This window comes from Cricetulus griseus, chromosome 2, assembly GCF_003668045.3.
Source record: "Cricetulus griseus strain 17A/GY chromosome 2, alternate assembly CriGri-PICRH-1.0, whole genome shotgun sequence".
NCBI classification, from domain to species: domain Eukaryota; kingdom Metazoa; phylum Chordata; class Mammalia; order Rodentia; family Cricetidae; genus Cricetulus; species Cricetulus griseus.
Genome location: NC_048595.1, coordinates 241308970 through 241330739, shown reverse-complemented (window position 1 = coordinate 241330739; position 21770 = coordinate 241308970). Strand labels below are relative to the sequence as shown.

At 37.2% G+C, this 21770-nt stretch overlaps 1 pseudogene; it reads left to right on the top strand.

The window, feature by feature from the left end:
- The first annotated feature begins 18837 nt into the window (after positions 1-18837).
- LOC118238187 lies at positions 18838-19980 on the top strand (annotated as a pseudogene).
- Positions 19981-21770: the final 1790 nt, after the last annotated feature.

The following is a 21770-nucleotide window of genomic DNA, read 5'->3' as shown; positions in this document are numbered from 1 at the left end:
CCTAGGGTCACTATGCTCACTTTATTTCCTCTTCTTGTAGTAAGTCCTTAGGAATTTAGTTTTATTTCTTGACTTCTGTAGGCTCCCAGTTGGTTATCCTGTCCCTCCATGTTGAAATTGTTTGGATGACAGTTTCTCTAAAGCAGAGAGCAGCTTCCTCATATCCTCCAAAAAGAGGATTCAGCCACCTCTGTTAAAATGTGCTATCTGAAAACCCTCTCTTATACTTGAGACTACCTTCTTTGATTTACCCTCCTTTCACCTTCAAAGGGCCTGTGTTTTTCTACTCATCTGCCTTTGTCGGTGAAGCCCTGTCACTGGAATCTGTGTCATTCTTTCTCCCAACCCATGTGTCTGGGTCTGACCTCTGCTCTCTTCACGTCTTGGTCTTTGTTAAATGTTTTAGAGATCAAATTAAATTTCATGACAGAATCCCTCTGGTATTTAAAGTTAAAAAATATCTATCTGGATAGAAGGTAGAAAGTTTTGAACAAAATTTCAAATTGACACCTTACTATATGATTTTGTGACATGTTATTTCCTCATGAAGAAAAATTAATTTCCCTTTAAACATTAAGTTTTTACCTCTAGCACACCCTTTGCAGAAATAATATGATCACTGTCCTGAGAGGTCTCATCAAAGGCCTTCTAACTCTGCACTTGGGTGGGCTTCCAATGCTTTGGGAGGGGTTCTGTCTTAAACATGTGATGGAATTCTCCTTCTGTAGTTCCATCTGTCCACGTGGCCTTGGCTTCTGTTACTTGGTTGACCCTCAGTAGCAGAGGGTGCTTTTCAAGTGCAGTTTGTGTTAAGCATAACTTTCAGAAATAAAAATAAATGATAGGGCTCAGAACTGAAACTTTTATTATGGGATTTGATTAATTACAGTGAGCAGGTATACATTTCCCATAAGTAATTGTGTCTCAGCATTTGAATAGTTCTCAAGAAAGCTGATTGGAAAGATATCTATCTATCTATCTATCTATCTATCTATCTATCTATCTATCTATCTATCTATAGAGAGATGCCTTGAGGTAGCAATGGAAGAGGCTCTACTACAGGAAGAGTTGCTTCACTCTTTTGTCACCATATTGTCTCTCTATGTCCTTCTTTTCACTCTGTGAAAATATTTACTTTCTGCTTCTCTCTCCTTGGTCTTTTCTTTTTTTTTGTTTTTTTTACATTCATTTATTTAGCTCATAAATAAAGTCATGCACAATTATGATACACAGTACAGTATGTTCACAATGGCATGGCTAAATTAAACCAATTAACATGTTATATCACATATTCATCATTTTTGTTTTGAGAACACTTAAAATATACTATCTCACAACTTTTAAAATATAGCATACTGTTATCAAGCATATTTATCATGTTCTCAGTAGACCTCAAGACTTCACAGAGTCCATGCCTTTTGTCCAACTGCAGTTTTATATCCTTAAACCAATCGTTTCCCCATTGTTAAAAGACCCACATTGAAGCCTAATAGCCACAATTCTGCTCTCTGTTCCCATAAGTTCATCATTTCTAGGTTACACATAAAATTGAAATTGTGTGACATTTGTCTTCCAGTGTGTCACTTATTATTTTTTTTTGGCAAGCATATAACTTTACTACTTACTAAAGATGAAATCAAATTTGCATTTACAAGTGAGCACTCACTGAAACACCTTGGATTCATCACATATTTGAGTTTCAATTGCTCTCTCTATATAGAGAGCAATAATGGCAATATGTTATGCATCAATATCAGCAACAAAATGGGGTACAGAACTAAATAGACAATTCTCAATAGAGGAATCTAAAATGGCTGAAAGACACATGAGAAAGTGTTCAACATCCTTAGGCATCAGGGAAATGCAAATCAAAACAACTCTGAGATACCATCTTACTCCTGTCAGAATGGCTAAAATCAAAAATACCAATGACAGTTTATGCTGGAGAGGATGTGGAGAAAGAGGAACACTTCTCCACTGCTGGTGGGAGTGCCAACTTGTACAGCCACTGTGGAAATCAGTCTGGCGACTCCTCAAGAAAATGGGAATCAGTCTACCACAAGATCCAGCAATTCCACTCCTAGGCATATACCCAAAAGAAGCAAATTCATATAACAAGGACATCTGTTCAACCACGTTCATAGCAGCATTGTTTGTAATAGCCAGAAACTGAAAGCAGCCTTGATTCCCTCAACTGAAGAATGGATAGAGAAATTATGGTACATTTACACAATGGAGTACTACTCAGCAGAAAAAAACAATGGAATCTTGAAATTTGCAGGTAAATGGATGGAACTCGAAGAAACCATTCTGAGCAAGGTAATCCAATAAAAAAAAAGACAAACATGATATGTACTCACTCATATGTGGACCTGCTTTATGATACATAGTAGTGACAGTGCTTTATCAGAGCTGTTTTAATGATGTTGCTCAGAATGGTTTCCTCCCAGATGATGACTGAGTATCCTTGGTCTTTTCTGGTCAAGCCCTCAACTTGATGCTCTTGAAATTAATTAAGAAATTTCTTTAATTGCTTCTTGGAAAAATTTAACCATGCACAGCCATGATTGGCTCCCTCTTTTCTCATAGGGTTCTGCTCAGGTATGACTTTCAGAGGACCCAAGGACAGATTGCTTTGCACATGCCATGCATAAAAGTTCCCCCTCCTTCTTCTGTCACAGCTGCTGTTTTGTACTCATCCCCACCTCACTTAGTGTGCAATATTCTCATTCATTTTCCTTTCTGTTCTTTCTAGATCTAAGCTCCACTAGAGTAGGGATTTCTGATTGCTTGACAATTCCCTCTTAATGGCAGAAATCCATTTTAGACAGCTATGTGCTCTTTGTGAATATGTTAGCTGGAAATCTATTTCATGCTATTACTAGGGGAAAAGGTGATGTGTTACTATCAACTCAAACCACACACCCAAATTTCTTGATATAAACCAACATGTAGCAAAGCATCTATATACAAGGAAAACACTGTCTTAATACATAGCTAAAATGCAGCTAAACATCTATATACAATGAAGAAAGACACTCTTCATATGAACTAAAATGAAGCTAAACATCTACATACAAGGAAAAAAATCATCTGATAAGAATGTCAAATGGATGAGAAATGATTGTTGTTCTTTGAACAGATAATTTGGTATACAGCATAAGCAGTTACAATATATGCAGAAACATATAATTTCTCAGTGTCAGAAAGACCTTAGATCCCTAGATGAATCTCTGCTGATCACACAGTTTTCAAAATGTCCACATGTGATTCTGATATTTCACTAGTGCTTTCTCAATAACACTAGACCTATATGTGCATTCAGTTAAAGTACTGTAATTGAATTTTTAGAGAGATAAAGTATTTTCAAAATTCTTTTCTTTCTTAAATTAACAATCTATTTTAATCTAAATATAATTGCATAATTTCTTCTCTCACTTTAGTCCCTTCAGTCACTCCCAAAAACTCATTTCCCAACCCTTCCTTGCCCCCCTCACTCTCAAATTGATAACTTCCTTTTCTTTGATTATTATTGTTAATACACATGTGCTTATATGTTTGTGTGCAATTATATAAATACAACATGCTGAGTTCAAATTTTTGCTTATGTGCAAATGATCATGGCTGTCTACTCAAACTGGATAGCCAGTAAAGGGGGAACATCTTTTGGAGATGCTAACTCTCATTCTACAACACATTTTACTGGAAGCATGTTTGTTTATAAGATGTTTGGATATCTAAGGCCTAGAGATGTTCTATTTAGAAAATACGAACAAAGAAAACTTTTCCAGGAAGGTCAAGTTTGTGCTGCTGCTCTAGTAATGTCTCTTCAAACTGTGCTCAGTATGTCATTAAGGATGCAAGAAATATTTGACAGCTAAGTAACAACATTTATGGTTTACTAGGCTTTTGTCTGTGTGTGAATCAGAGGTCAGAGTGAAGGTACTGATAGGAAATTTGTCTAAAACACATGTCCAAGAAAAGCTTGGGAGTCTCATTGAACCAGGAAGGCACCTAAATATCTGAGACTACTCAACAGGGCTTTGCTGATGAGATCTGAGAAAAGTCAAGTCAAAACTGTCTGGTGTCAAGATGTTTCCTGTTGAAAATAATAGGGCCAAACTTTAACATACTCAAGGCCCATTTAAACTTCAACATGCTACCATCCAAAAAACAGAAATGAAAATATCATTTCTGGTGCCCCCTCCATCCTCTGCCCTCCACCTGCCACCCGAGAAGAGAGGGAGAGAACCTACCTGTACCCACTGGAAGAAGGGATGGGAGGAAGACAGAATAAGAATACACTCAACAACAGAAAGACCAATATGACACCACCAGAATCTAGGGACTCCTCACCAACAAGAACTGAAAAGTCCAAGGCAGAGGATGAAGAAGAGAGGGACCTTAAAATTATCTTATGATGATGATACAGACCATTATACAGGAAACAAGAAAATTCCTTTAAGAAATAGGAGAAAAAACAAGCAAAAATTACATGAAATGGAGGAAGAGACAAACCAAAAAGTTCAAGAAATAAAAAAATCTCTTAAAGAATCTAAATAAAGCAAAGAAAAAACAGCAAAACAAGTGAAGGAAACAAATCAAATAGTTCATGGTTTGAAAGAAGAATTGGAAACAATAAAGAAAACACAGAATGAGGAGATACTGGAAATAGAAAACCTGGGCAAATGATCAGGAACCACTGATGTAAGTAAAACCAATAGAATAAAAGACATGGAAGAGAGAATCTCAGGTGTAGAAGACTCAGTAGAGGATATACAGTCATTGACCCAAGAAAATCTCAAGTCCAACAAATCCCTAACAAAAAATATCCAGGAAGAATGGGACACTGTGTAAAGATCAAACCTAAAATAATATGTATAGAAGACGGTGAAGATATTCAGCTCAAAGGTACAGAAAACATATTCAACAAAATCATAGAAGAAAACCTCCCCAACCTAAAGAAGGATATGCCTATGAAAGTACAGGAAGCTTACAGAACACCAAATAGATTGGACCATAAAAGGAAGTCCCCTTGCCACATAATAACAAAACACCAAACTTACAGAATAAAAAAAGAAAAAAGAACGGCAAAGGAAAAAGGCCAAGTATCATATAAAAGCAGACTTATCTGAATTTCATGAGACTTCTGAATGGAAACTTTGAAAGCCAGAAGATCCTAGATAGATGTTCTACAACACTAAGGAAACATGGATACCAGCCCATACTACTGTATCCAGCAAAGCATTCAATCATTATAGATGGAGAAAACAAGATATTCCATGACAAAACCAGATTTAAGCAATACACATCCATAAATCCAGCCCTACAGAAATTACTGAAAGGAAAACCCCTATACAACAAAGATAACTATGCTCAAAAAATCATAGGCAAAGACAATCCCAGTTTACCAAACACCAAAAGTAAAAAAGGGGAAATCCACACATAATAACACCAGCAACAACAAATCCAAAACAAACAAGAGTCAACAATCAATGATTATTAATATCCCTCAATGTCAATGGTCTTAATGTGACTATAAAAAGATACAGGGGTAACAGAATGGATACAAAGAAAGAATCCATCCTTCTGCTGCATACAAGAAACAAATTTCAATGTCAAAGACAGACATTCGAGCAGAATAAAGGGTTGGGAAAACTTTCCAATCAAATGGACCCAAGAAACAAGCTGGTGTAGCAATCCTAATATCTAACAAATTAGACTTCAAACTAAAATTAATGAAAAGAGATGAAGAAGGGCATTTCATACTCATCTCAGGAAAAGTCCATCAAGATTAAGTCTCAATCCTGAACATCTATGACCCAAATACAAAGGCACCCACATTTGTAAAAGAAACATTACTGAAGCTCAAATCACTCATAAAACTCACACTCTTATAGTAGGAGATTTCAACACCCCACACTCACCACTAGATAGGACCACTAGATAGAAACTTAACAAAGAAACAAAAGAAGTAACAGAAATTATGACCCAATTTGGATTAACAGATATCTATAGAACATTCCATCCAAACAGAAAAGAATATACTTTTTTTCTCAGCACCACATGGAATCTTCTCTAAAACTGACCACATACTCGACAATGTAGCAAACCTACACAGATAGAAAATAAATTGGAATGACTCCTTTTGCTGCCCTTCCTGGACAGAAGTAGCACATGTGGTACACAGTCATACATGCAAGCAAAATATCCATGTGAACATACAAGAATAGAAGAAATCATGTAAAACTAGTGTGGGATTTTCTTTTTTGTATGAATAAAATATAAAAAATTCTATGTGTTAGGAAGGAGACTACAAAATGATATGCCATCTGACACAGAAGCTGGCCACATATATACAGTGAGTTAAATTCTACTGTCATATAACTTTTGTATGGCTCATGAGATGTGGATGATTTTTACTCTCTTATTGATTAAAGGGAAATATTCACAAGAATAGATAGTATTCATAACATTTAAAAACTTTATGAAATTCAAACTTCAGTATCCATACTTAAGTTTTTGTTGGAGCACAGCCATGTTCTATTGCTTATGCATTGTCTACAGGTACTTTGAAAGCACAAAATGGAGTGGATTAGCTGCCATGGGAACTGTATGGTTTGAAAACTCTAAAGTATTTACAATGAACCACTTCATAGATAACATTTGCTGACCCTGGCTTAAAGAAAGACACAGCCTGTCAAATAGTGTTTCAATGTCAGGGACTAGGCTTTGCTTAAATCTAAGCATTTAGAATTCCTCAAATTTTTATTTTTAGGAAGCATTTAAACACCTTAACTCAGTAAGTACTCAAATTTTCTATTCATGCCATAGATCTACTATGGTTTTCTACAAGCACTCCAACTACTTCTAGGAGCAGTGCTCAGTACTCAACTGTACTTTTGTGTAAGTACCAGGGATTGTAAAGTCACTGTTATAGATCTAAGAGCATATATGAAATGATTGTCATATCCCAACCTGGCTTAGTTGGTCTTTGTCATATCTTTAATAATATCTCTCCAGTAATAGGATCCTTGCCACATGCTGACAGATTATCCTAATGTTGCCTGCTTGCCTGGTTTAATTTTGGACAATTGCCTGAGGCTGATTTCATTTGTCATTAACTTCTTAACTTTCTTCTGTCACCTCATAGGTGCCTTCTCAGAATTCTTTCTCTAATTATCTGAAACGAATTCGTTAACATGGCTGTTCAAGCTTTACTTCTGATGGATTTTGGGCAATAGATAAAGCCAATATTTTGCAGTGAGCCTTATGGGAATGATGAACCTTATCTATATAAACAGCAATTCAGAATGATTGCCTGTGAGTCTAACACTCAGTCCTTGGAACAGCAGATAAAGAGGTAGAGAGGGTACTTGGGGTCTGCATTCCACAAAAAGAGTGAACATGGCTGCACAAGGAGAAAAGAAAAGTTCGAGCTTTTGGCAGGAGACTCAAACACATTTTCATAGATAGTGTTGAAACTTGAAAATGAATCAAAGAAGATTAGGCTATTTGATCCAAGCCAAGCAATGGCCACATTTTGATCGATTTATTGTGGAAAGTTGTGTGTCTTGAAAATGTGACATCTTGACCATTTCTTTGATATTTTTCTGTTGCCTTCCTCCTGTAGTAGCAGAGGAAGAAGAATCATACCCACCAAAAGGGGCATTCTAGTTATGCCAGTGTAAGCTTACATAATTGGCTTTTACTTTTCAATCACCCAGTTTCTCATGTCTAATATTGGTCAGTGCCTGCCTCATTAAAAACTTAAATTAAATGGATTAATCCACAGGTACTACATAAATGTTAATTTATTTGTAAAAGGCATACCTTTTTCTCCTTCATGGATTCAAGAAACAGACTTTCCCACCTTCATCATAATAATGAGGCAAGCAAACTTCCCTTACAAACTTTGCATTGCTAAAATATTAAGCATTTTACATCATAGTCCCGGGGGAGCTGGGATAAACTCGAAGGCAGAAGAGGGGAAAAGCATGGATTGCTGATACACTTGCACCTTCTATTCTTCACATCCATGATCATCTCTAAAGCACTTTTGCTATGTAAAGTAAGACTAAGGAAGAAAGTAGGACAAGATAGATTCCCATGAGGGGTGTGATTTCTGAAATCAATGAACTGTAAGACTCTTGCCAATGGCAGATTCAGTCGGTGGGCAGATGAGTTGAGAACATCCAGGAAGTGTAGAAACAAGGTGGGATTTCCCAAAATAACATTGCAATAAAAATCAGATGGTGAAGTTAGGAAAATCCTTCAGTCTCCCAAAGGACTTAGAGTAGCCCTGATTCCTTCTGAATAGCATGGCTTTGAGTCACTGTTGCCATAGGAGTCTTAAGAGAATATTGAAGTCATCAGAGGCTAAGGAACATTCTCTGGACAAAAGTCTGTGCTCTCTAAGTCTGGGCATTGTGATAGCCAAATTTCTATCTGATATTTGGAAGCATCTTGAGAAGGTAACCTTAGTTCAGCTGAAGTTCTTATGTTCATTCCACAGTCAGCAAAGGTTTTTCAAATCCACAGGCTGTAGATAAGATTCATAAAATGATAAGGAAAGACATGAAATCTCTGCTATTTGTAGTTTTATGTTAGGGAATATACTTAACTCCTATAGGCTGATCTATACATTTTATTCTTGTTAATGTTTAGGAAAAATGATACCTGCGAAAATGCTGTGAAATATTTAATATTCCAATTTAAGACTTTAAATTGCTTTTACATAACTCACATTAACTTCTAAAGAACTCTTCTTGTGTTTGCTTGTGTGTAATATATCAGACATAAAATTCTTTTATGAGGTACTTAATGAAACAGAAAAAATAAAAACATATTTATATGTAGTGTAAATGTTTTTATTGAAAATAGATTCTTTTCTTGTGCAATATACCCTTACCCAAATTTCCCCTCTCTCCTCTCCTCAAAGCTCCCCAACCTCACCTCTCCCCCAGATCCATTACCCCTCTGTTTCCCTTCAGAACAACACAGGCTTCCAGGAGACAACAATCAAACATAACAATACAAGATAAAATAAGACAATGCAAAACCCCTCATATTTAAGTAAATTTATTTGAAAATATAGGTTGTTTAAATACTCTCAATCACTTTGGCATGTGAAAGCAACAGCATAATCACATACCAAATGAAAAAAAACTCATTATTTTGAAGTACACATAATTCTATAATACTTTAATAGCATAGATAGCATTCTGACAATACACAGATTTTGAAAATATGGAAATCATGCTGCTTACTGATAGAAATGGAGTTAAATGAAAAAAATCAATGATATTAAGATAACAAAAATCCACCAAGCGTAAGAAAATAGAACAATTGATTTCTAAATGGTCATTGATCCAAGAAAAATCTATAAATGAAACTAGAACCCGTTGTGAACACCATGATTCTAGACATGCAGCATGCCTGCCTCTATGGGCTTTGAAGGTGGTTTATCGGGCTGTCCACGTCTCCTGGAAGATGGAATAGAAGGCATCCTAGTTTCTTTCCTATTTCTGTGAAAAAAATACTCTGACAAAAGCAACTTCAAGGAGAAAAGTTTATCTAGCTCAGGGTTTCAAGTTATAACCCCCATGGCAGGGAAGTCCCACTGGAAGTCTTGGAGCAGTCTATAGATTTTTGGAGTTTAAGTGACTGTTTGGCTTTTCCTCTTTGTTCTCTCAGCACAAACTAATCCAGTTTGCAGGAAAAACATCAGTCTGGTGACCGGAGCCCTTAAAGGGAAGTATTGTCTTGGAATTAGTCTGCGATACCTGTTTTTTTTTTTTTTTCTTTCTTTTAGCTTTTGTGTAGGCTGGAGGACAGAAAATGACCATCCAGATGTAAAAAGGAGAGATGGTGAGGCAGGGGATCACTGGACACATATCCTGGAGAGGCAGGAGCAGCTGGCTATGGGAATTCGATTACAGGATTCACTATTTAACTGGGAGGAAGTGGAGAGATATTCCTTCTCATGCCCAAGAGACAATGAAGATCTAAAAGAAATCTGTACACTGAGGAATTGCAGGTTGCTTTGCCTAGTCTTTATTCTGGCAGGCACAAGTTCTATTTCTTTAGTTTCCAATCACTTGCCAACAATACCCATCTTTTTTCCATTCAAGAGCTTTCTGTGAGTTTTGCCAAATGAATTAGAGTTTTTCCTACATGGTGCTTCATATGGTTCCTGCTGGTTGTAGTAGGGAGGAGACAATGTTGAGCACAGTCTGACAGCACAGAGGCATGGCTGATGACCTGGTGGGTAGTTAGTGAACTGAGTGCTTGCTTCTATGGTCTACTGAATAGCTGGAAAGAGGGGAATCCAAGCTTGTTTCTTTGATACTTCAATCTGCTAATCTAATGTCCATCTGCAACTGTGGACTCTGGGATCTTCTTCTTCCTACATTTTAAAGCATTTTATTTTTACATGAAGCTTCACAGGACACATTTGATACTAATTGTCCCATTAAATCCAGTACATTTTAAATCTTCCAAAGGCCTAGGCTTCATAGTCATGGGAAAGTGAGTCTTAGTTTGAATTTTAGCCTTCTGACTAATAGTGAAGAGTGAATGTGACAGGGTATGGGAAAGGCAGATTGGGATCTCCCAATAAGATCTAATACCTTAAAATATAATCCAGAAGGAAGAACAAAGGCTAAGTGAACACTCAGAAAAATTAACTAAGGAGACAGGAAATGCTGGTGTTTTGGTGCTTGCTTTTGAGAACAGTCAAGGTGATTGGTTAAAAATGTGAGTGAGGAGGTCCTGGGATGACTACAGAGGCCCAAAGAGTATGACAAAAACATGATAAAAACATTCTGTTTGAGCTGGGTGGTGGTGGTGCACACTTTTAAACCTAGCACCTGGGAGGCAGAGGCAAGCATATCTCTGTGAATTCGAGACCAGCCTGGTCTACAAGAGCTAGTTCCAGGACAGCCTCCAAAGCCACAGAGAAACCCTGTCTTGAAAAAATAAACAAACAAAAAAAACAACAAAAAACAAAACAAACAAACAAACAAACAAGCAGAAAAACCGATTTTGTTTGAATTACTCCATAGATGTATTGTGTGATAGAAGAATCTATTTCCAATAAAAAAATAAAGAAGGAAAATGGAGAGATCAAAAGAATCATTCTTGATTGCTTTTTTTTTTTTTTTGCAATTTTGTTTTTATGGAATCTCAAAGAAGTCCTGATTTTGCAAAAGACACTCATTGGATGGAAGAAATAAACCCTTCATTTAAGTGGAGTTTAAACCCATTATTGATAACATCTGAAATAAAGAAAATTGTCAGAAAATTGCAATGGAATAGTGAGCCTCAGAGTTCAGTGCTGTCTCAAGTTGCAAGAGTGCTTTGCTTGATCTGAAATCCCATAGGGAAGAATAGAAAGACACAGTGATGTTCGACAATCTAATTTGACAAGGGGGCTTTTTTTGGTGGTTCACTGTATTTGGTGTTCTGTAAGCTTCTTGTACTTTCATTGGCATGTCTTTCTTTAGGTTGGGAAAGTTTTCTTCTGTGATTTTGTTGAATATGTTTTCTGCACCTTTGAGTAGGATTTATTCACCTTCTATACCTATTATTCTTAGGTTTGGCCTTTTCATGGTGTCCCATACATCCTGGATGTTTTGTGCTAGAGATTTGTTGGACTTAAGATTTTTGTTGGTCAATGAATCTATTTCTCCTAGTGTATCTTCAATGCCTGACATTTCTGTCTTCCATCTTTTGTATTCTTTGGTTAAGCTTGCATCTTTAGTTCCTGATCATTTACCCATCTTTTCTAATTCCAGTATTCCCTCAGAATGTGTTTTTTATTGTTATATATTTCAAACCTTGCACTGTTTGAATTGTTTTTTACAATTTTTGGTTTGTCTTTTCTTCCATTTATTTGAAGGATTTTCTCATTTCCTCTCTTAGGGTCTCCATCATCTCCAAGAAGTTGTTTTTAAGGTCTTTCTTGTCTGCCTCATCTGTGATGGGGTGTTGAGGTCTTGCTGGTGTAGAGTCCCTAGACTCTGGTGGCATCATATTGGTTTTTCTGTTGTTGAATGTGTTCTTATATTGTCTTCCCATCTCTACTTCCGGTGGTTGCAGGTGGTATCTCCTCCTCTCCTGGTGTATATGGATCCAAGGTTCTCTTCCAGTGGGTGCAAGAGGGTTTGATACTCTTATGGGTCTCGTGGCGGGTGCAGGTGGGTTTGAGACACTCCCTCTCCAGGTTGGTGGGAGAGGGACTAGCCCAGAGATGTCAGCAGACTCAAGGTTTCTTGGTCCTCTGGAGCCAGCAGAAGTTGGGCCCAAGGCAGGGGCTGAAGCTCACCTCTGCCCTGAGTGGGAGTAGGAGTAGCCCAGAAATCTCAGCAGACTCATGGGGACTGCAGGCATGTCAACGAGGCCACAGCAAACCATCTATTTTGAGTTAAAGTTTGCATACCAGAATGGGGCTGTAGTTTAGTGTTAGAGCATTTGCCTAATGTGTGCAAAGTTCTGGGCTTGATCCTCAGCACCAAATAAATAGCTGAATGAATGAATAAATAATAAATAATGTAGAAACATATGTGTGGTATTTAACCATAAGTCTCAGTGCAAGAAATGCCAATTTGTGGTTGTAACTCCTTCTGTGGGCAGCAAACCGTCCTCCTTCTCTTAATCATTTTACATAGCTCCACCTTGTGCCTACATGTGCAATGATTCAGGGACAATGTGTTACCTAACATTAGAAGAAAGACTTGTCTTTGTAGCTTTAAAAGGACCATTGTTAGAATGTTATGCATGGATAGAGTTATCTCATGAGGGGAAATTTTATAAGTTTGGCAATAGAGAATACAACGTACTAATTTACAGAATGCTTGAAGAAGTTGAACAAATTATGTCTTGTCCAGTTTACCTTCACCTTAAAACATGCTAAGAAATTTCCAGGTATGGATTCCTATGGTCATCAATGTTAGAGAATATACTTAGTTGACACATCAATCACTCTCTGGTTGACTCTTTTTTCTCTATTCTACAAAGCTGATTGGCAGCCTTCCCTGAAAGCAGTTTCATAGAAAATGAACAGCAAATAAGGTTCACTCCACTCTTTTCCTTTTCTGCCTCTTCTAGTCCTGTTCTACCTTTTAAATTTTTAAATGTATATATATATATATATATATATATATATATATATATATATAATGCACAATGTCACACACACACACACACACACACACACACACACACACACACACACACACACACACAGTCTATGCTTGGTACCAAAAGTGTTGAGAAGATGCCATCATCATATCTGCTGGAACTAGAGTTACAGGTGGTTGTGAGCCACCATCCCTAGTTGTCTGCAAGAGTAGTAAGTGTCCTTAACTGCTAACCATCTCTCAAAAACCATTATTTTTAATTTAGACTACTTTTAGCAGTTACTTACATTTCTTGACAAATACTTTCAGACTCTGCATATAAAATTTAAATTTGATAAATATATTCTTTATTCATCATTCCTCAAAGTTGTGTATGACAGAACCATTTCTACAAACCCTTTCAATGCCAAATGCAGCAGGTATTTGACTTGAGATATCTGCTGGGCAATTCTGTGTTTGTGTGTCTACTTCCCCAACCACAGGTTAAATTGGATATTAGGTGGTAATGCTTTAGAGACCAGTCGTATCATTGAACTGAATGACACTTATTACTGCAACTTCTTAAAAAGGTCCTTGGAGAAAGAGAGAGAGAGAGAGAGAGAGAGAGAGAGAGAGAGAGAGAGAGAGAGAGAGAGAGATGAGAGCACTGATTAAGATAGTTTCCAGTTTCATCTCAGTGAATTGGCTCTGCTGAGAGAAACTGGACACTCAATTACAGCCATCTCCACATCACCAATACACTACACACTACAGATAATTTGTGCAGCATTCAATTCGTCATTAAAAAGCTTACAAAGAATTGAATATTTACTGTTCTGCAGATAAAATGGTAATTGAATGTTGAGTTCCTGACTGCACAGTAGGCATTATGGACAGGTAATCAGAGCCAGGTAGGTTCAATAAGATTTGTAGTAGTGAAAAGACATTTACTTTTTTCTGCCATTCTTTGTTCCTTGTCTGCAGTGTCCTTATGCGTGTTTAACTGTTTTTAGTAAACAAGGTAGTGGTGTTCTATGTAGTCATCAGTTTTTCTTCTGTAGTTGAATTTTAATTGTGGGGCCTCTGACCTGGTATAACATATTGAATTCATTGAATATTTCAAAATCATAGTTATTCTTAACAATTTTATTATAGAAAATTGAAATGATAATTTTGTCCTGCAAAATTATTGTATATGTATATGATTGAACTTTAATTTCAAGATTCATAATATAGTGATGTTTAAAATATACTTAGTATTTTATATGTGCTATTTAAATCTTATGTCAACAGTAAGTATAAATTAGTTATTCTTTCTCAATTATTATAACTAGATAAAATACTTGAGATAATGGGTTTTGAGAACATCACATATGTCTTCAAAAATACATTTCAATTACCTTAAGAAAATTATTTCAGGCAAATGTAATCTTTCTTTTTCATATAAAATATGTATCTGATTTTATTTTACAGTGAAACAATGCCAAATTGTTTTGTATTCTGGAGCAAAATGCTTCTAAAATAGATGTCTAAGTACAGATTGATCTCATGGGATTTTCTGTGAAACTGTTTTGAAGAAAAGTGACTTCAAAGATGTTTAAAATATAAAATAATACAGAAGAAATATGATTTAAGACTTTAATTTCTTATTGCAAAGAGAATGCTTTTTTGTCAGCATTATAGTCTTTTGAAAACTGCTTTTTAAAATTTTGTCATGTTTAGAAATTATATTTATTCCTTGTATCTTATTTTTTGAGGAGTAAAAATCTTGAAACCTGTTGTTATTTTTTTTTTCATAATTTAAGCCTAGTTACAATACAAAATTATTCCAAGATTATGCCATTGTTTTAGGATAACTCTCTAGATTTTTAATTTTGAATAAAAATCAATTTCTGTATCAGTTGTGAATTCTGTATTGACTAAGGATGAGACACAAAAAATTGTGGAAAAGGACCTTTGATTCCAACCTGAAAAAGACTGCTTTCAGAACTTTTCTTGAAAAGAGATGCTCTTTAGTTTGGTTACACAACTTTAATCTATATTTACTTTTCAAATTACTCATTGAGATTACCTTTCCTTGTAATCTGTAGTTGCTGCATACATAATGTCTTAAACATTCTCTGAAGAACAATCAATAGGTGAAAATTCAATCCTACCTTAATTTTGCTCAGGGTTTGTTTTCCTTTCTGTCTCTCTGGGTACCAACTCTATGGGACAAATACAGTGATTAACACAGACATGTTAATAATATATTATTTATTGCCAAAGATGTCAACTCAGATGATTATTAGTTTTGGTTTGATGCCAAGAATGGACCTAATGCCTCACTTTTACTAAGAAATTTACCACTTAAGCACTACTCCATCCCTGGATGATGCCTAATAAGATTTTCTTATAGCAAATTCTCTAGGTTTTTTATATTTTTGTCCTTTTAAAGTAAATTTAATTAAGGCGACCCATTTAAGTTTACCACTGAGTCCAATAGTTACTTCATGAATGTTCTACAGTGCTCATATTCTCTCAATTTTAGCTTTTAAACATAAAGTAAGCCACTTCCTCCACTTTAATATACTTCAAAGCAGTTAGCATCTACTATACTATGAATGTCATAAAGTGAACAGACACAGTTATGGAACATGATTGTACTAAGGTATGTTGAATGTCAAAAACATTATAAAAAACACACCTCAGAAATGGTATCCATTTTGACTCTGATATCTGGAAGAGTGCTACAAAGTGACATGAGGTAAGTGGCTAATATTTCAAAGTTAGTCGATAGTACTCCACTGGACTGTAATAGATTTGTTAACCTGTTAATAAAATGAAATCCGATGAGATTTTTAAATGACTGTATAGACAAGAGGGAAAGTTATAGTCTTGCCATAGCAGCTGGCAAACTTGTCTCAAATGCTTTTAAGGAGAAAATTGATAACATCCATGATTCGCTACAGTTCAGGGTACCCAATTCCAATGTGCTGTCAGCTGTATTTTGGTATTGATTAACACTCTAGCTACATTCTTTTCAGACATTTTGATGTAGAAAAGTTATTTTATTTTAAGAACATCATTCACGTGTGCTTTATAAGATCAGTTGAAAATATATGAAAAAGGAGCCGATGATTAAGTTCTCATTGTTAAGGTTAATATTTCTGCAAATCATATTTTATGAATCTAAGGAAAATCTTTTAGAGTCAAAGCAAAGCCAATCAATTTTACTGAAAACATTTGAATATAAAATGTAGATTACTAGTCTAAGCAGTGAATGAATATGGAAATAACCCGTGACCTTCTATTTAGAAGCCACATAACTGTATGACATATGTGAAGGCTGAAATTACAGATACCAAAATGTATATAGTCTGGTACTGTAAGTATATTGGAGAAAAACAAAGCATGATATGCAATGTGACCAAAGAAAGTTTTTGTGAAACCTGTATGTATAAAAACTTAGGTAAAAGAGAGGGTAGGTGACAGCAGGCCAGTGGAAGAGCATTTTAGCAGAGGTCTTGCCTTCTAAGGATGCTAGCTCTTTGTTGAATTTTTGAGATCAGTGGGGTGCCAGTACCATTGAGAAATGTGAGACAATGGTAGAATAAGTCACCAGAGGAATTACAAAGGAGAAGTGAAAATTATTTAGTGACTTCTTGGCTTTGGGTTAGAGAGATGGCTCTTGGGTTGAGAGCATACACTTCCCATCATCTCCATCATTGCTTGCAATGGTCAGTAATTCAAGCCCCAGAGGATTTGATGCCCTTTTCTGGCCTCCACAGTCATTGATCACACATGGTGTATAGACATACATGCAAGCAAAACATTCATACACATAAATAAAAGGTTTATACTGTGCAAGTGTGAGATTGGGAAGTGGTAAGGAGACTCAGGAAAGGAGTGATGTTGGGATCTAGAACAGGAGGATTGTGACCTTCAGCTGAAATTGGTATGTGGGGATCAGTACTACAATGAGCCAACAAGGAGTAATATTCTAATTGAGGCAATTGGTAACTGTACACATTAGTGAAAGGAATAACTGTCCAAATCTAGTTGCCTGAAACTCTTCTGCCTAGTGATGAGTTCAGGTCTTAGAAGTGGTTCTTTGTGTTCCATGTTCCACTTGACACTGCCCTCCACCTTTGAAAGTAAAATTCTCATTTGTCCCAGAGAATAAATAGGAAGGGCCAGTTCCACTTATTATCCCTTCATCTGTAGCCCATGAGAGACTGCTCTGAGGGGGAGACTCTTATTCTACCATACGGCAGATTGATTCTGGGACCCTCTTAGTGATCCACTTCTTCTCTATCTCTTCACTTGCATATTTATCTGAGATTTTCAGTTTGGAAAAGATGGTATCCTTGGGTGTCTTTATTAAAACAGTAACTTAGTCTGAAAACTCTGACTCAACTTTTCAGATAGTTTAATTTTGGGCTACTGTTTTGATAGAGCATTGATTTTTGAAATTCCATTCATACTTTTTAAGTGTGGTTAACTGTATTAGTAGCTGTGTAGCTTTAAACAACAGTTAACACATGCTTAGAGGCTGGCAACAGAAATACTTTAATATAGAATTTTGTTTTTCTGAAGTTATTTAGAATATAATTATTTTGTTTCAATAGTGTCTTTTAAGATTGTATTTGGTAAAATTGGTTGTTTCTGACTGACAAATTATTAGTGACAAGGCATGGAAGGAAGATAGATCTCTATGATTTTGAACTCTCTCAAGACTACATAGCAAAAACTCTATCTCAAACAAGGCAAAAATTAATAAGTATATTGTACAGCAACTTAATAAACATTTGGGATTCTTTCTGAATAAGATTTCAATGAATTATATAAAGGTCTACAGGGGTGGCAAGATTGCACAGTGGATAGAGGCCCTTGCCACCAAATCTAATGACCTGAGTTCTTCCTCTGAAATTCACACAGTGAAAGAAGAGAACCAATTTCCCAAGTTTTCTTTGTCTTCCACATGTATGCCCAGCATGCAAGAGAGTGCACTCATGTGGGTATACACAGTATAGACACAGTATACGCACAGACATACACAATAAACATAGAAAGGAAAATACTAAATGTGGAGAAGCCAATGACTACTCATACACTTAGGATTGATAGTTTATATTTTGTATTTGACAAAGATATTGATCAGTTGACAGATACTCAAAAGAATCATTGTGTCAGCTCTCTGTTGCTCCCTCTTTCAGAGACAGCTGCATCTCCTTGTATGGTGCTAGCCTAATCCATGAGACATGATGGGGAAGGTCAGTGCAGCATGAAATAATAAAAGACTCAGAGATTCAAACTTCAAACCGAATCTCAGAAAACCACACCAGTTGGCCAATAGCTTCTTACAACTACCTCTGGCTAAATGGGCTGATCTGTCTCCACAAGCTCTCTCCAAGCCTCAGACTGTAACCTCTCCTCAGAGAGCGAATGCCTCTTGAGACCCTGCTTCTATCTTATATACTTCCCTAATGTTGGAATTAAAGGTGTGAGTTATAATTCTCTTTTACACTGATTCACTCTTGTGTAGATCTGGGTGGCCTTGGATGCACAGAGATCTGTCTAACTCTTAATCCTGAGTCCTAGGATTAAAGTTATGTACAACCACCTCCTAGCTTCTGGCTGCTAGGATTAAATTTGTGTGCCTGGCTTCTAAGGCTTGTGGCTGTCTTTGCTTTTCTAAATCCTCAGTCAAACCTTAATAAATCATAAATAATATATCATCACAGTCAGAGCAAACACATTTGGCTGTGTTGGCTGCCTGGTTATCAGGGCTGGTGCCAGTTCTGGCAAAGTGGAGGTTATTGCCACCAATGACCCCTACATTGACCTTAACTACACGGTCTACATGTTCCAGTATGACTCTACCCATGGCAAGTTCAATGGCACAATCAAGCATAAGAATGGGAAGCTTGTCATAAATGGGAAAGTCATCAGCATCTTCCAGAAGCAAGATCTCACTAACATCAAATGGAGTGTTGCTGGTCATAGAGTCTATTGGTGTCTTCACCACCATGGAGAATGTCAGGACCCACTTGAAGGGTAGGTCCAAAAGGGTCATCATGTCCACTTTCATGTTTGTGATACTATGAGCCATGAAAAGTTTGACAAGCCAGTCAAGATTGTCAGCAATGCTTCATGCACTATCAAGTGCTTAGTCTGTTAGCCAAGGTCATCCATGACAACTTTGGCATTGTGAAAAGATTCATGACCTCAACCCACCCCATCACTGCCTCTCAGAAGACTGTGGATGGCCCCTCTGAGAAGATGTGGCATTATGGCCATGACACTGCCCAAAACATCATTCCTGTAGCCACTGGTGTTGCCAAAGCTGTGGACAAGGTATTCCTAGAGCTGAATGGGAAGCTCACAGGCATCCCTTCTGGGTTCTTACCCCCAATGTGTCCATCTTGCATCTGACATGCCCCCTGGAGAAGGCTTCCAAGTTTGATGACATCAAGAAGGTGCTGAAGCACACATCCAAGGGTCACTGAAGGACATCTTGGGGCTACATTGAGAACCAGGTTGTCTCCTGTGACCCCCACTCTTCCCCCTTTGATGATGGAGCTGGCATTTCTCTCAATGACAATTTTATAAAGTTCATTTCCTGGTATGACAATGAATATGGCTGCAGCAGCAGGGTGATGGACCTTATGGCCTACATGGCCTCCAAGGAATAAGAAGCCCATCATGGACCAATCTCCCACCCCCAACAAGAGAGAAGCCACCTGCTGCTCAGCAGTCCCTATCTTAATTCAGACCTGACACTGAGCATCTCTGGCACAGTGTCCATCCCAGACCCCCAGAGTAACAGGAGGGGCTTAGGGATCCCTACTCTCTTGAATACCATCAATAAAGTTCATTGCACCCAAAAAATTTATTATGTCAGACCAACATGAATTTTTGTTATAAAATTGAAATAAATTTCAGATATTTTAAAGACTGTATTGCAGCCTATTTATTTTGTTAACATGTCTCTCTAGTCATACTGGTATCTAGAAAAATAATACATTAAAAGTGAATTGCTACTAAAATTTATATAGTCTGTATGAAGGCTCTAGGATGGCATATAAGGTACTCATTAATCTCATTATCGAGGAAGAGTTTTTGGAAGCAGAGGCAGACACCCACAGCTAAACACTGAACTGAGCTCCTGGAACCCAGTTGCAGAGAGGGACGAGTGATGACCAATGGTGTCATGACCAGGCTGGTGAAACCCACAGAAACAGCTGACCTGAACAAGGGGGATCTCAGGGACCCCAGACTGATGGCTAAGAGGCCAGCATGAGACTGATCTAGACCCCTTGGATGTGGGTGTCAGTGAGGAGGCCTCGACAATCTATGGGACCTCAGGTAGTAAACCATTATTTATCCCTGGCACACAAATGGACTTTGGGAGCCCATTCCACAATGTGGGATGCACATGGGGAAGGGCTTAGGCCCTGCATGGGATGATGATAGACTTTGGAGATCCCCCATGGAGGGTCTCATCCTCCCTAGGGAGCAGAGTGGGGATGGGGTGAGATCTTGGGGGTGTTGGTTGGAGTGGGGGAGGAGGGTAGGGAAATGGAGCTGGGATTGACATGTGAAGCAAGCTTGTGACTAAAAAATAAAATAATAAAAAGAAAACTCAAAAAAATATATAGTCTGTAAAAGATCATCTGCAGGATGCTGAGGTTAAATCATTATGACATTGTGATTCTATGGCATTTATGTAAATGGAAAAGTCATCTTAGCAATTGACTTTAAGCCATAATGAAATAGTTAGATTCAACAAAAATAATTAAGCACTTGAGCAAGCTTCTAGCAATACTTCTAGAAGCTTTTTTAATACCCAATGCGATGAGGGAAAATTCTCACAATTCAAACACTGTAGAAGTCTGGATATATCTTTAAGCTTCAGGTCATTAATCCACATTTTTTAAGACAAAGGAAATGCAGAAATGATTTCCTTCCAGACTTGAAAATATTGCTAGTGAAAGCGACTCCCTTGGATTCTTATCAGGAATATATAATGCTGAAAACCTGCATTAGATTATAGAGATTATTACAATGAAAGAGAACCTCATGCTGGGATGGCTTTCCAGGAGGTAGAAGCCCTGTTCTTGCTAAATGTCAGCGCCACTGTGACTTCTAATAATGCTTAAAGCACAATAGCAAGATGTCTTGTGTGGTTTGGCAGGCCTTCAATCTGTAACTGTGAACATTTTCTCACCCTCCTTAGGATTGCTTCTATCCTATGTAGGACTCTTTCTAAATTATAGTTTGGTGCCCAGTCTGTCTGGTATTATTTTTCAAACACTCAATGACTACCACAGAAAATTGGAGATGACACACACATCAGATAGTTCTATCCGATTCGGCTTTGGAGTTCTGTAGACAGACAGCAGTTTAAGTGATTTGAAATTGGGTTGTCATCCAATTCTTTTCAGGTTGAGTGCTTTCAAGCCTGAGCTCCTTCTCACCAAAGCCTCTGAGGAAAGATTAGAGCCATTCCTTTCTCATGATTTCTGTTGATCTTATTTCTCCCCGTGGGATTTGTAGTCTTTCTAGAAAGATCTCCTTGGGTGGTGAACCTCTTACTTATCTTGGTGTAACTGAACTTGGAGCCTTACTTATTGCCCCTGTACAGCAGGCACCTCTTTGAAGCAG